Genomic DNA, 15,181 nt, shown 5'->3' on the forward strand with positions numbered 1-15,181 from the left:
TGGCCCGCCCAACAAATGCTGCACCCGGCCCGTCCCAGGCCTGGACAACACCCTACCGCCTCACACTCCGCTCCTGCCTCGCACTCTTGCCAGCTCCCCAGACTCCGGCCCCCTCGACGCGACACCCACACGACGCCTCTCCCACGCAGGACCTCCTCAGCCACAGCCGCTCTTCCTGCTCAGTCCTGTGCGCCGGCCTCACAGAAACAGCCCAGGGGGAACCCTCTGGAAACTGGCGTTCAGGACACACGCCCTCCTCGCCTTCGCAGTGCAGGCCTTCGCGGCACTTCTTTCACCACCCCCCCTTGGCGCCACAGCGCATGTTCACGCGAGAAGCCGCTGCCCCGGCCGGACCCAGCCACACCCCGGCGCGCTCCCTCAGACGGCTGTCCACGAGCCAGCAGCCACTCTGCCAAAGTGCTCCTCCTCACAGCCAACGCACCGGAGCGGGACCCTTCGGGAGAGCGGCCGGCAGGAGCGCAGAAGCCAGGCTCAGACACAGACACCGCTGGTCTTTGGCGCGGCGGCGGCGGCGGCGGCGGCGGCGGCGGCGCTCCCAGGCGCCCATGTCCCACACTCGCTGTCTCCTCACAGCCCGAGCTCCCATCCCCTCTCCAGCCTGCTGCCCGCCAACGCCCGGCACGAGCGAGAAAGCCAGGCGCCAGAGGGACTTTGGGCCAGGGCCGGCTGTCGCTGAGAGGAGCGTCCGAGCTCAGCCGCACCTGCCACGCGTCGCCTGCCCTGACTGGAATCCGGGCGCAGGCCAGGCTGGGTCCGGTTCCTGGCTTCCTCCGGCGACACTGACAGTCTGGCGGCGGCCCTGGACGGCAGATTCGGAAGCGCAGGTTGGGCCGAGTCCGCCTCCGTCCCTGCGTCCCTCCTTCCCTCCGACCGCGCCGCGCCGCGCCCTGGGGGTCCTCCCCGTTCCCCCGGAGCCTCTCCTTCAGGTCACTCACCGCCTCCTGCTCACGTGGAGCGGGTGTCCGTGGGCGAGCAGCGAGCCACCAGTGTCTGGCGGTTGGCGGCGAGCGCCGCTGGGGCGGCGTCGGGCGGCGGCGGCCATCGGTGCATGGGTGGTTCAGTGGTAGAATTCTCGCCTGCCACGCGGGAGGCCCGGGTTCGATTCCCGGCCCATGCAGCGACCCAGTCCCCTTTTGGTCTCGCAGCCCACAGCGGAGCTAGGCTTCCCCTCTCCCACGCTCAAGGCACCTGTCCTACCACAGCATGCTCCCACCCGCAGCCCACCGCCGCACCTTCCCTCTCCTGGCCTGCCCACGCCGGCGCCCCCTACCCTCCGTGGGACGAAAACTTTACCCCGAGAGCCAAGCCTCCGCGAACTGACACCTTGCGGGCTCAGCCACTCTCGCGCCCACCCACCTTCCTTGTCCCTTTTCTCTTTCTTACCCTGATCCCGCTGGGGTCACACGGCTCACTGGAAGGAACACCCTACACTGGCACCCGCTCGCCCCACCTCTTCACGTTTCACCGCGCTTCCCCGCTCTCTGCCTCACTCTCCCCACACTCTGAAAGTTACACAGTGTTTGCTCAACCAGGAACCGAAAAGCTGCCACCCCTGGGAGGGCTACATTGCACTCCCCAGGAGTGTCCCCAAAGCGTTATCCTGCATGAGGAATTCCAAAGAGGAATGCCACAATATCATGGCAGAGTGCACTCTGTGTTCACTTTACGTCCCTCAGCCGAGACATTTGTCGAACACCCGCCCGCTCCCCCACCACTAAAACCACCATCACCACCAACACCCCAACAACAAGCACCACCCCCTCCCCTGAAGCCCTCCTCCCACCACTGGCACCCCACCTAGCGACACCAACCCCCAGCACCATCAAATCCTAATTTGTCAAGGGTTCTGCCCTTGCGTCAGTCCGTTTGGCCTCTTTTTTTTTTTTTTTTGAATTTGCATTTTAATACAAGTCTAGTTGATTTACAGTATTGTGTTATTTTCAGGGGTACAGTAAACTGATTATCTTTTCAATACATGTGTATCTATACACATATATATCGTTCCTTTCCTTTACAGGTAATTACGAGACGTTGAATATACTTCTCGGTGCTGTACCGTAAATCCTGTTGTTCCTACCCGCTAACACCAGCTCCTAATTGATCCCTCCCCTACACTTTCCCCTTGGGTAACGGTAAGTTTGTTCTCTCTATCTGTGAATCTGTTTCTGTTCTGCACAGAGATTCACTTGTACTATTGTTTGGATTCCACATATATGTAGTTTTGTCCTTCTGTCTGACTTATTATACTAGGTTCAGTGCTGTCTAGGTCCATCCGTGTTGCTGCAAATGACAAGATCTCATGCTTTTTTATGGCTGAGTAATATTCCGTGAGATTGATTTTTAATACATTGAAAATATCTCTCTCTCACTCTATTTTTCTCTCTCTTATCTATTTGTGTATCTATCGATCTCTATCTATCCATCTAGCTAGCTAGCTAGCTAGCTACCTACCTATCTATATCTCATATTTCCTTAAGCCAATCATCCACGGATTGACACCTGAGATTTTTTCCCCTGTCATGGCTATGGTCCACAGTGCTGCTATGAACACTGAGGTGTATGAATCTTTCCCAATTAGAGGTTTTGTGTTTTCCGCATACATACTCAGGAGGGGGACGGCTGGATCATATGGTAACTCTCCATTGGTGCCTTCATTGTTGTTTTCGTTGTCGTTGAAGTGTAGTCGATTTCTGAGACCGTATTAGTTTCAAGTATACAGCAAAGTGATTCGGTTTAGTATGTATACTGTAGTTTCAGATTATTTTCCATTATAGGGTATTCCAGGACATTGAAGATCGTTCCCTGTGTTATTCAGCAAGTCCGTGTTGCTTCTCTATTTTATACGCAGTAGCGTGTTTCTGTTAACCCCATACTCCTAACTGATCCCTCCACTCTTCCCTTTCCCCATGCGTAACCGTCAGTTGGTTATCGATGTCTGCGGAGTGTGTTTCTGTTTTGTACATAGACAGATGTCTATTACGTTTTAGATTCCACCTGGAAGTGGATATCATATAATATTTATCTTGCTCCATATCTGACTTACTTCACATAGTGTGATAGACTCTAGGTCCATTCATGTGGCAGCGAATGACAATATTTCATCCTTCTTTGTGGCTGAGTAATATGCTATGGTAGGTTTATACAGCGCATCTTCTTAAGTCCACCGTCCGCTCATGGGCCCTTGGGTTCATTCTGGGTCTCGGCTATTGCAAATAGTGCTGCTAGGAAGGTCCTGGAGGAGGGGGGCGGTGCCTGCATCTTTTCGAAGTAGAGGTTTCATCTTTCCCACGTACGTACCCAGCAGTGGGGTTGCTGGATCATATGGTAGCTCTCCTTTGGTGCCTTCATTGTTGTTGTCGTTGTCGTTGAAGTGTAGTTGATTTCCGCTCCTGTATTAGGTCGGGTGTACAACACAGTGGTTCGGTTTGTATGTATATTGTATTTTCAGATTAGTTTCCTTCATAGGGTATTCCAGGATATTGAAGATCGCTGCCTGTGTTATTCAGCAGGTCCGTGTTGCTTCTCTATTTTATACACAGTAGCGTGTATCTGTTAATCCCACACTCCTAACTGATCCCTCCACCCTTCCCTTTCCCCTCGCATAACCGTCAGTTGGTTTTCGATGTCCGTGGAGTGTGTTTCTGTTTTGTCCACAGATTCATGTCTATTATGTTTTAGATTCCACCCGGAAGTGATATTATATAACATTTATCTTTCTCAGTCTGACTTCCTTCACGTAGTTTGATGGACTCTAGATCCATCCATGTGGCCTCAAATGACAATATGTCATCCTTCTTTATGGCTGAGTAATATTCTACGGTATATTTATGCAACGCATCTTTTTAGGTCCATCGTCCACTCATGGGCCCTTGGGTTCATTCTGGGTCTCAGCTATTGCAAACAGTGCTGCTAGGAACGTGGACGAGGGGGGCGGTGCTTGTATCTTCTCGAAGAGGAGGTTGCATCCTTCCCACATGTATAGCCTGCAGTGGGGTTGCTGGATCATGTAGTAGCTCTCCTTTGTGGCCTCTTTACATCTCGACTCCATCCTCACCTGCCACTCTCCCCAACCCACATCCCCTCAGCTCCAAACCCCGCCACACACCCTGCCACACACACACAGAAACACACAGACACACACACACAGACACACACACACACACACACACACACACACACACACCTACCTGAGACTTGACGGATTGAAAGTGTTTCCTGTTGAGAGATTATCTGTGTCTCTGGGGCTGTAGAATGCCCCACTCAATTTAGACCTCGCCTAGCCCCAGTCTCCTACTCTTGTTTCTGTCCTTCCCTTGCCTGTTTCCTACCCTGCTGCCCCAGCCCCAGCCCACTGGTTAGCCTGACCACCTCAAAGCACAGGCCACCTGTCTCGCCCTCTCACCCACCGCCCCGCTGGGGTCCTCTCCCACCATCGTCCTCGTACCACAGCCCACTCACCCGCCTCTGCCACCCCCCCCCCGCTTGCTATCTGCCCTACGTCGAAGACTCCAGGCTCGCTCCCCTCTACCCGCCACCAGCCCCTAGTACCCCAGCCCCTCTCTCACGCATCCTGTGCAGAAGACTCACTTCCACCACTCCTGGCCTCCCACGGGCTCCTCAGACCCACTCCTACTCCATGGCCACCCTCTTCCCTACATCGGTCCCACCCGCACACCGCACGCAATTGGGGGGCCAAGGGCAACCGCGGGCCCAAGCTTCGGCAGAGCCCCTGCCTGAGTGGCCAACTACTCTCCTAGCCAGTTCCCCGCAAGCCCCACACCTCTCCTTCGCACCTGCGCTCCACCCAGTGCCCTGGACTCGTCCTGCCACCTCCCAACCCGAGGCTCAAGGCTGGCCCTTCTCTATGGGGTCGTCTGGCTCCGTTCCCTAACCCTCGTGGGGTGGCCCCCAACCACGGCAACAAACACCTTCACCCCGTACTCTCACCCACCCACACTCACCCCGAACACACCCACAAGGGCGGTGACGAAAGCGCCTGCGGTGATGGAATGCACCCATATGCCGACAGGGGCTCCCTTCCACAGGGCAACCGGCTTGGTCTAAATCCAGCGACTCTACTGCCGCCGCCAAATGCTGCAGCTCATCGGCTGTCCACTCTGCCTCTGAAGGAAACAAGCTGTGAACCGCACACCACACCCTTTGCTGACAGACGCTCCCAAGCCTGGCCTGTGATTTACCATGGCCAGAATCCATAGGAAAGGTGAAGACAGGCTGGAGAGAGGGATGGAGTCCATCCAATAATAGATCGTAACGTGGGAATGGGGAATATTAGAAGTCAGAGCTAGGTGAGGGGTGCGTGTGTGTGTGTGTGTGACTCGTGTGTGTGTGTGTGTGTGTGTGTGTGTGTTTGCTGGTAGTGGAGGGGGAGGTACCGTCGGTAACATTCTTGCCTCTCTGTGACAGGACTGAGAGTACCGGGAATGCAATCCGAATACCATGTTGGCTGGTAGTGCACCCTGCCACGCATCTGTCTCCACACCCTCCCACTTGCATAGCTAAGGTTTCCCGGGCGGCATCCGGTTTCTGCCTGCTTTCTCACCTCCACTGCCCTTTCGTCCAACTACAAGCACGTGGCCAGATGCCTTTTCACACCTCCGCCTCCCGGCAGCCTGTCTGCTCCCCTGCGCGGTTCAAGACCACCGCGTCCTTGAAGCCCAACGACAGGCCCACGGGCTTCGAGGGCAGTCCAGGACCTGGCACGCAGCAGGTAAGCCATCGAGGCTGGTCGCTGGCTTGAAAGGAGACGTAAGGGACGGCCAGTCCCGGCAAGTGGCCCAACTTGGAGATGGAGGGCCCTCTCCCGCGCCTTCCGCTTTCCGTCGACGCGGCCACCAGTGATGCCGCCAACCACCACCACCGTCGCCGCCGGCACAACCTGCAGCGCCATCGCCGGCACCCTGTCCACCACGGTCACCAGCACCACCAGCACCACCAGCACAAGCAGCAGCACCACCGCCTGAGCTGGGAAGAGAGGGTGGCTTGTCAGCCGCGAGGATTGTGGTGGCAGAAGTAGTGCCGCTTGACAGTCCAAGCACGCTCGTGACCACGGCTGCGCCGGCCAGTCGTGTTTGGGGCTGGGGCAAGCGTCGGAGCAGGAGGAGTCGCCGAAGGCCTCGAGTGGGTGGGACGCCGAAGGCCTCGAGTGGGTGGGACGCCGAAGGCCTCGAGTGGGTGGGCGCGCGAGGCCAAAAGGTTTGGCGGGGCACGAGGGTGGAGGTTGCACGCCAGGGCCTGGGGCTGCAGGTGGAGGGTACCGGGTGGCTCTTGTCGGGGCGCGGAGGTCACGAGGAGGGGGAGAAGGAGCGGACGAGTTGGCTTGGCGCGTGGGCTAAAAGGGAGGTGGTGGTGGGGTGGGGGCGGAGTGTTTGTGGACGCGCTGGGGAGGTTGGTAGGCGGCGAGGAAGAAGAAATGCTTCCCTGACCGGGAATCGAACCCGGGCCGCGGCGGTGAGAGCGCCGAATCCTAACCACTAGACCACCAGGGAGCGTCGGGCTCCGCGTCTGGCCCGCCTCTGCTCGACCCAGCCACTGGGCGCTGCCTTGGCGCCAAGGCCCGGCCTTTCCACGTCCAGCCGCCCTCCGCCCCCGGCAAGCCACGTGCCCTAGCGTTCTTCCTGCTTGCTGGCACCCTCAAAACACTGCGCGCCTCCTCCTCGCACACGCGCGAGAAGCCGCAGGCCACCTAGCTCCCTCTTTTCTGCGCCCAGCTTCCAGTTCTCCCTCACGGGCCCAGGGAAGGAGGGCCGGCCGTGGAGCTCGGCAAAAGATGGGCCCGCTGCGTTGGCCGGGAATCGAACCCGGGTCAACTGCTTGGAAGGCAGCTATGCTCACCACTATACCACCAACGCCGCACAGCCCGGGCCGCCCCGACACGCCGGCCCCGGGCTCGCCGGAGCGCAGTCTCGCCGCCGCTGCCGCTGCCCCTGCGGCGGCCGGGCGCGGCCCTGCCCCGACGCCCCGTCCGCCAGCAGCTCTGCGCTGCCTCAGGCGCCACCGACGGTCTCCCCGGGCGCCTCAGCCGCGCCAGCCCTACGCAGCTGCCCTCGCCCACGGCCCGACCGCTTCTGGGGCTGGGGGGGGGGGTGAGGTGGGGGGGTGCGCGCTGCCGCTGCCTTGCTGCTGCCGGGCCCTCGGCTGCACGCCGCGGCCCGCGGCCCGCCTCCCTCCCCGGGCACACGACCTCTGGTTCCCGGCTCGCCAAAGCCCTTCTCCAACGGGTGTTGGGCGAGGCCACTCCCCCGCACCGAAAGGAGACGGGACTCATCCGCCCCACACCCGCCCCGGCAGCCGTGAAGCTGTGCAGGTGTGCGTCGCGTCGCAAGGAGCCCACTGCGGCAGCCACTGTGGGCGGGCCGCAATGTCGTCGGGCGCTTGTGGGGTCGACAGGAGGCCCTCGCTCGGCCGTGGCGCCCGAGCGCCCGAGCGCCCGGCGAGGAGGACGGGCAAGGGGTTGCAGGGGTGGAGGGCTGGAGGCGGTTGAGGGTGGGCAGGCCCCGCTGGAGGGCGGAGGGACGAGAAGAAGGGCCCTTGGGGCCAGGCGGCTGGACAGAGAGCGGCGCCAGCCACCAAAAAGGGGCGTGTTGCCTCCCCGTCGGGGAATCGAACCCCGGTCTCCCGCGTGACAGGCGGGGATACTCACCACTATACTAACGAGGACGGCGGCGGCCTCCTGGGCGCCCGACCGCTCTCCGGCTGCCTGCAGACGCCTACCCACACCCCTCCCCCACCCCGTCCTCGGACCCCCGCCCACCACGGGCGCCCGCCACGTGCCCGACCCGACCCGACACCACACCAAACGCGTCATCCAAGGAGGCAGCCCGGGACCCCGCCAGGGACCCGGATCCGCGTGGCGCTGGAAACTCCCAGTGCGCGCCGCCTATAGCCCCCGACGCCAGGATCGCGCCGGGAGGAGGGGCCCGAGGGGGCCGGAGAGCGCAAGCAAGGCTGTGAGGAGGAGGTGGGCGCTCGCCGTGCCACGTCCCGGGAGAAGAGGCGGAGGGGTGGGCGCGGCCGGCGGCAGAAGCTGGCCGGACGCGGCCCGGCTGGGTCCCGGGCCAGGGGTGGGCGAGGGGGCGGCGGCGGCGAGCCGGGCGCGCCGGCTGGCCTCGCTCCCCCGTTGGCCCGGACGGCCGCCCGCTGGCGCAGAGCACCGCGTCGGGCCAAGGGCATCGGTGTCCGCGTCGGCGTCGGGTCCCAGCCAGCCGAGCGGCGACGCGCCCAGGCCCGCCGTCAGGATGGCCGAGCGGTCTAAGGCGCTGCGTTCAGGTCGCAGTCTCCCCTGGAGGCGTGGGTTCGAATCCCACTCCTGACAAGCCAGCCTTTTTTGGCCCGCCCAACAAATGCTGCACCCGGCCCGTCCCAGGCCTGGACAACACCCTACCGCCTCACACTCCGCTCCTGCCTCGCACTCTTGCCAGCTCCCCAGACTCCGGCCCCCTCGACGCGACACCCACACGACGCCTCTCCCACGCAGGACCTCCTCAGCCACAGCCGCTCTTCCTGCTCAGTCCTGTGCGCCGGCCTCACAGAAACAGCCCAGGGGGAACCCTCTGGAAACTGGCGTTCAGGACACACGCCCTCCTCGCCTTCGCAGTGCAGGCCTTCGCGGCACTTCTTTCACCACCCCCCCTTGGCGCCACAGCGCATGTTCACGCGAGAAGCCGCTGCCCCGGCCGGACCCAGCCACACCCCGGCGCGCTCCCTCAGACGGCTGTCCACGAGCCAGCAGCCACTCTGCCAAAGTGCTCCTCCTCACAGCCAACGCACCGGAGCGGGACCCTTCGGGAGAGCGGCCGGCAGGAGCGCAGAAGCCAGGCTCAGACACAGACACCGCTGGTCTTTGGCGCGGCGGCGGCGGCGGCGGCGGCGGCGGCGGCGGCGGCGGCGGCGCTCCCAGGCGCCCATGTCCCACACTCGCTGTCTCCTCACAGCCCGAGCTCCCATCCCCTCTCCAGCCTGCTGCCCGCCAACGCCCGGCACGAGCGAGAAAGCCAGGCGCCAGAGGGACTTTGGGCCAGGGCCGGCGGTCGCTGAGAGGAGCGTCCGAGCTCAGCCGCACCTGCCACGCGTCGCCTGCCCTGACTGGAATCCGGGCGCAGGCCAGGCTGGGTCCGGTTCCTGGCTTCCTCCGGCGACACTGACAGTCTGGCGGCGGCCCTGGACGGCAGATTCGGAAGCGCAGGTTGGGCCGAGTCCGCCTCCGTCCCTGCGTCCCTCCTTCCCTCCGACCGCGCCGCGCCGCGCCCTGGGGGTCCTCCCCGTTCCCCCGGAGCCTCTCCTTCAGGTCACTCACCGCCTCCTGCTCACGTGGAGCGGGTGTCCGTGGGCGAGCAGCGAGCCACCAGTGTCTGGCGGTTGGCGGCGAGCGCCGCTGGGGCGGCGTCGGGCGGCGGCGGCCATCGGTGCATGGGTGGTTCAGTGGTAGAATTCTCGCCTGCCACGCGGGAGGCCCGGGTTCGATTCCCGGCCCATGCAGCGACCCAGTCCCCTTTTGGTCTCGCAGCCCACAGCGGAGCTAGGCTTCCCCTCTCCCACGCTCAAGGCACCTGTCCTACCACAGCATGCTCCCACCCGCAGCCCACCGCCGCACCTTCCCTCTCCTGGCCTGCCCACGCCGGCGCCCCCTACCCTCCGTGGGACGAAAACTTTACCCCGAGAGCCAAGCCTCCGCGAACTGACACCTTGCGGGCTCAGCCACTCTCGCGCCCACCCACCTTCCTTGTCCCTTTTCTCTTTCTTACCCTGATCCCGCTGGGGTCACACGGCTCACTGGAAGGAACACCCTACACTGGCACCCGCTCGCCCCACCTCTTCACGTTTCACCGCGCTTCCCCGCTCTCTGCCTCACTCTCCCCACACTCTGAAAGTTACACAGTGTTTGCTCAACCAGGAACCGAAAAGCTGCCACCCCTGGGAGGGCTACATTGCACTCCCCAGGAGTGTCCCCAAAGCGTTATCCTGCATGAGGAATTCCAAAGAGGAATGCCACAATATCATGGCAGAGTGCACTCTGTGTTCACTTTACGTCCCTCAGCCGAGACATTTGTCGAACACCCGCCCGCTCCCCCACCACTAAAACCACCATCACCACCAACACCCCAACAACAAGCACCACCCCCTCCCCTGAAGCCCTCCTCCCACCACTGGCACCCCACCTAGCGACACCAACCCCCAGCACCATCAAATCCTAATTTGTCAAGGGTTCTGCCCTTGCGTCAGTCCGTTTGGCCTCTTTTTTTTTTTTTTTTTGAATTTGCATTTTAATACAAGTCTAGTTGATTTACAGTATTGTGTTATTTTCAGGGGTACAGTAAACTGATTATCTTTTCAATACATGTGTATCTATACACATATATATCGTTCCTTTCCTTTACAGGTAATTACGAGACGTTGAATATACTTCTCGGTGCTGTACCGTAAATCCTGTTGTTCCTACCCGCTAACACCAGCTCCTAATTGATCCCTCCCCTACACTTTCCCCTTGGGTAACGGTAAGTTTGTTCTCTCTATCTGTGAATCTGTTTCTGTTCTGCACAGAGATTCACTTGTACTATTGTTTGGATTCCACATATATGTAGTTTTGTCCTTCTGTCTGACTTATTATACTAGGTTCAGTGCTGTCTAGGTCCATCCGTGTTGCTGCAAATGACAAGATCTCATGCTTTTTTATGGCTGAGTAATATTCCGTGAGATTGATTTTTAATACATTGAAAATATCTCTCTCTCACTCTATTTTTCTCTCTCTTATCTATTTGTGTATCTATCGATCTCTATCTATCCATCTAGCTAGCTAGCTAGCTAGCTACCTACCTATCTATATCTCATATTTCCTTAAGCCAATCATCCACGGATTGACACCTGAGATTTTTTCCCCTGTCATGGCTATGGTCCACAGTGCTGCTATGAACACTGAGGTGTATGAATCTTTCCCAATTAGAGGTTTTGTGTTTTCCGCATACATACTCAGGAGGGGGACGGCTGGATCATATGGTAACTCTCCATTGGTGCCTTCATTGTTGTTTTCGTTGTCGTTGAAGTGTAGTCGATTTCTGAGACCGTATTAGTTTCAAGTATACAGCAAAGTGATTCGGTTTAGTATGTATACTGTAGTTTCAGATTATTTTCCATTATAGGGTATTCCAGGACATTGAAGATCGTTCCCTGTGTTATTCAGCAAGTCCGTGTTGCTTCTCTATTTTATACGCAGTAGCGTGTTTCTGTTAACCCCATACTCCTAACTGATCCCTCCACTCTTCCCTTTCCCCATGCGTAACCGTCAGTTGGTTATCGATGTCTGCGGAGTGTGTTTCTGTTTTGTACATAGACAGATGTCTATTACGTTTTAGATTCCACCTGGAAGTGGATATCATATAATATTTATCTTGCTCCATATCTGACTTACTTCACATAGTGTGATAGACTCTAGGTCCATTCATGTGGCAGCGAATGACAATATTTCATCCTTCTTTGTGGCTGAGTAATATGCTATGGTAGGTTTATACAGCGCATCTTCTTAAGTCCACCGTCCGCTCATGGGCCCTTGGGTTCATTCTGGGTCTCGGCTATTGCAAATAGTGCTGCTAGGAAGGTCCTGGAGGAGGGGGGCGGTGCCTGCATCTTTTCGAAGTAGAGGTTTCATCTTTCCCACGTACGTACCCAGCAGTGGGGTTGCTGGATCATATGGTAGCTCTCCTTTGGTGCCTTCATTGTTGTTGTCGTTGTCGTTGAAGTGTAGTTGATTTCCGCTCCTGTATTAGGTCGGGTGTACAACACAGTGGTTCGGTTTGTATGTATATTGTATTTTCAGATTAGTTTCCTTCATAGGGTATTCCAGGATATTGAAGATCGCTGCCTGTGTTATTCAGCAGGTCCGTGTTGCTTCTCTATTTTATACACAGTAGCGTGTATCTGTTAATCCCACACTCCTAACTGATCCCTCCACCCTTCCCTTTCCCCTCGCATAACCGTCAGTTGGTTTTCGATGTCCGTGGAGTGTGTTTCTGTTTTGTCCACAGATTCATGTCTATTATGTTTTAGATTCCACCCGGAAGTGATATTATATAACATTTATCTTTCTCAGTCTGACTTCCTTCACGTAGTTTGATGGACTCTAGATCCATCCATGTGGCCTCAAATGACAATATGTCATCCTTCTTTATGGCTGAGTAATATTCTACGGTATATTTATGCAACGCATCTTTTTAGGTCCATCGTCCACTCATGGGCCCTTGGGTTCATTCTGGGTCTCAGCTATTGCAAACAGTGCTGCTAGGAACGTGGACGAGGGGGGCGGTGCTTGTATCTTCTCGAAGAGGAGGTTGCATCCTTCCCACATGTATAGCCTGCAGTGGGGTTGCTGGATCATGTAGTAGCTCTCCTTTGTGGCCTCTTTACATCTCGACTCCATCCTCACCTGCCACTCTCCCCAACCCACATCCCCTCAGCTCCAAACCCCGCCACACACCCTGCCACACACACACAGAAACACACAGACACACACACACAGACACACACACACACACACACACACACACACACACACACACCTGAGACTTGACGGATTGAAAGTGTTTCCTGTTGAGAGATTATCTGTGTCTCTGGGGCTGTAGAATGCCCCACTCAATTTAGACCTCGCCTAGCCCCAGTCTCCTACTCTTGTTTCTGTCCTTCCCTTGCCTGTTTCCTACCCTGCTGCCCCAGCCCCAGCCCACTGGTTAGCCTGACCACCTCAAAGCACAGGCCACCTGTCTCGCCCTCTCACCCACCGCCCCGCTGGGGTCCTCTCCCACCATCGTCCTCGTACCACAGCCCACTCACCCGCCTCTGCCACCCCCCCCCCGCTTGCTATCTGCCCTACGTCGAAGACTCCAGGCTCGCTCCCCTCTACCCGCCACCAGCCCCTAGTACCCCAGCCCCTCTCTCACGCATCCTGTGCAGAAGACTCACTTCCACCACTCCTGGCCTCCCACGGGCTCCTCAGACCCACTCCTACTCCATGGCCACCCTCTTCCCTACATCGGTCCCACCCGCACACCGCACGCAATTGGGGGGCCAAGGGCAACCGCGGGCCCAAGCTTCGGCAGAGCCCCTGCCTGAGTGGCCAACTACTCTCCTAGCCAGTTCCCCGCAAGCCCCACACCTCTCCTTCGCACCTGCGCTCCACCCAGTGCCCTGGACTCGTCCTGCCACCTCCCAACCCGAGGCTCAAGGCTGGCCCTTCTCTATGGGGTCGTCTGGCTCCGTTCCCTAACCCTCGTGGGGTGGCCCCCAACCACGGCAACAAACACCTTCACCCCGTACTCTCACCCACCCACACTCACCCCGAACACACCCACAAGGGCGGTGACGAAAGCGCCTGCGGTGATGGAATGCACCCATATGCCGACAGGGGCTCCCTTCCACAGGGCAACCGGCTTGGTCTAAATCCAGCGACTCTACTGCCGCCGCCAAATGCTGCAGCTCATCGGCTGTCCACTCTGCCTCTGAAGGAAACAAGCTGTGAACCGCACACCACACCCTTTGCTGACAGACGCTCCCAAGCCTGGCCTGTGATTTACCATGGCCAGAATCCATAGGAAAGGTGAAGACAGGCTGGAGAGAGGGATGGAGTCCATCCAATAATAGATCGTAACGTGGGAATGGGGAATATTAGAAGTCAGAGCTAGGTGAGGGGTGCGTGTGTGTGTGTGTGTGACTCGTGTGTGTGTGTGTGTGTGTGTGTGTGTGTGTTTGCTGGTAGTGGAGGGGGAGGTACCGTCGGTAACATTCTTGCCTCTCTGTGACAGGACTGAGAGTACCGGGAATGCAATCCGAATACCATGTTGGCTGGTAGTGCACCCTGCCACGCATCTGTCTCCACACCCTCCCACTTGCATAGCTAAGGTTTCCCGGGCGGCATCCGGTTTCTGCCTGCTTTCTCACCTCCACTGCCCTTTCGTCCAACTACAAGCACGTGGCCAGATGCCTTTTCACACCTCCGCCTCCCGGCAGCCTGTCTGCTCCCCTGCGCGGTTCAAGACCACCGCGTCCTTGAAGCCCAACGACAGGCCCACGGGCTTCGAGGGCAGTCCAGGACCTGGCACGCAGCAGGTAAGCCATCGAGGCTGGTCGCTGGCTTGAAAGGAGACGTAAGGGACGGCCAGTCCCGGCAAGTGGCCCAACTTGGAGATGGAGGGCCCTCTCCCGCGCCTTCCGCTTTCCGTCGACGCGGCCACCAGTGATGCCGCCAACCACCACCACCGTCGCCGCCGGCACAACCTGCAGCGCCATCGCCGGCACCCTGTCCACCACGGTCACCAGCACCACCAGCACCACCAGCACAAGCAGCAGCACCACCGCCTGAGCTGGGAAGAGAGGGTGGCTTGTCAGCCGCGAGGATTGTGGTGGCAGAAGTAGTGCCGCTTGACAGTCCAAGCACGCTCGTGACCACGGCTGCGCCGGCCAGTCGTGTTTGGGGCTGGGGCAAGCGTCGGAGCAGGAGGAGTCGCCGAAGGCCTCGAGTGGGTGGGACGCCGAAGGCCTCGAGTGGGTGGGACGCCGAAGGCCTCGAGTGGGTGGGCGCGCGAGGCCAAAAGGTTTGGCGGGGCACGAGGGTGGAGGTTGCACGCCAGGGCCTGGGGCTGCAGGTGGAGGGTACCGGGTGGCTCTTGTCGGGGCGCGGAGGTCACGAGGAGGGGGAGAAGGAGCGGACGAGTTGGCTTGGCGCGTGGGCTAAAAGGGAGGTGGTGGTGGGGTGGGGGCGGAGTGTTTGTGGACGCGCTGGGGAGGTTGGTAGGCGGCGAGGAAGAAGAAATGCTTCCCTGACCGGGAATCGAACCCGGGCCGCGGCGGTGAGAGCGCCGAATCCTAACCACTAGACCACCAGGGAGCGTCGGGCTCCGCGTCTGGCCCGCCTCTGCTCGACCCAGCCACTGGGCGCTGCCTTGGCGCCAAGGCCCGGCCTTTCCACGTCCAGCCGCCCTCCGCCCCCGGCAAGCCACGTGCCCTAGCGTTCTTCCTGCTTGCTGGCACCCTCAAAACACTGCGCGCCTCCTCCTCGCACACGCGCGAGAAGCCGCAGGCCACCTAGCTCCCTCTTTTCTGCGCCCAGCTTCCAGTTCTCCCTCACGGGCCCAGGGAAGGAGGGCCGGCCGTGGAGCTC

The 15,181-nt window shown here is 59.3% G+C and overlaps 7 non-coding genes across 7 annotated transcripts; 3 read left to right on the forward strand and 4 right to left on the reverse strand.

The window, feature by feature from the left end:
- The first annotated feature begins 1,067 nt into the window (after positions 1-1,067).
- On the forward strand, positions 1,068-1,138 carry TRNAG-GCC (transfer RNA glycine (anticodon GCC)). Its single transcript has one exon. It is a non-coding gene; the product is annotated as a tRNA-Gly (tRNA).
- A 5,317-nt stretch (positions 1,139-6,455) lies between these two features.
- TRNAE-CUC (transfer RNA glutamic acid (anticodon CUC)) lies at positions 6,456-6,527 on the reverse strand. Its single transcript has one exon. It is a non-coding gene; the product is annotated as a tRNA-Glu (tRNA).
- A 291-nt stretch (positions 6,528-6,818) lies between these two features.
- Positions 6,819-6,890, reverse strand: TRNAG-UCC (transfer RNA glycine (anticodon UCC)). The gene has a single exon. It is a non-coding gene; the product is annotated as a tRNA-Gly (tRNA).
- Positions 6,891-7,626: 736 nt separating this feature from the next.
- On the reverse strand, positions 7,627-7,698 carry TRNAD-GUC (transfer RNA aspartic acid (anticodon GUC)). The gene has a single exon. It is a non-coding gene; the product is annotated as a tRNA-Asp (tRNA).
- A 572-nt stretch (positions 7,699-8,270) lies between these two features.
- Positions 8,271-8,353, forward strand: TRNAL-CAG (transfer RNA leucine (anticodon CAG)). The gene has a single exon. It is a non-coding gene; the product is annotated as a tRNA-Leu (tRNA).
- Positions 8,354-9,445: 1,092 nt separating this feature from the next.
- TRNAG-GCC (transfer RNA glycine (anticodon GCC)) lies at positions 9,446-9,516 on the forward strand. Its single transcript has one exon. It is a non-coding gene; the product is annotated as a tRNA-Gly (tRNA).
- Positions 9,517-14,836: 5,320 nt separating this feature from the next.
- On the reverse strand, positions 14,837-14,908 carry TRNAE-CUC (transfer RNA glutamic acid (anticodon CUC)). The gene has a single exon. It is a non-coding gene; the product is annotated as a tRNA-Glu (tRNA).
- Positions 14,909-15,181: the final 273 nt, after the last annotated feature.

The sequence above is a fragment of the Vicugna pacos genome, unplaced genomic scaffold, assembly GCF_048564905.1.
Source record: "Vicugna pacos unplaced genomic scaffold, VicPac4 scaffold_274, whole genome shotgun sequence".
NCBI lineage: Eukaryota > Metazoa > Chordata > Mammalia > Artiodactyla > Camelidae > Vicugna > Vicugna pacos.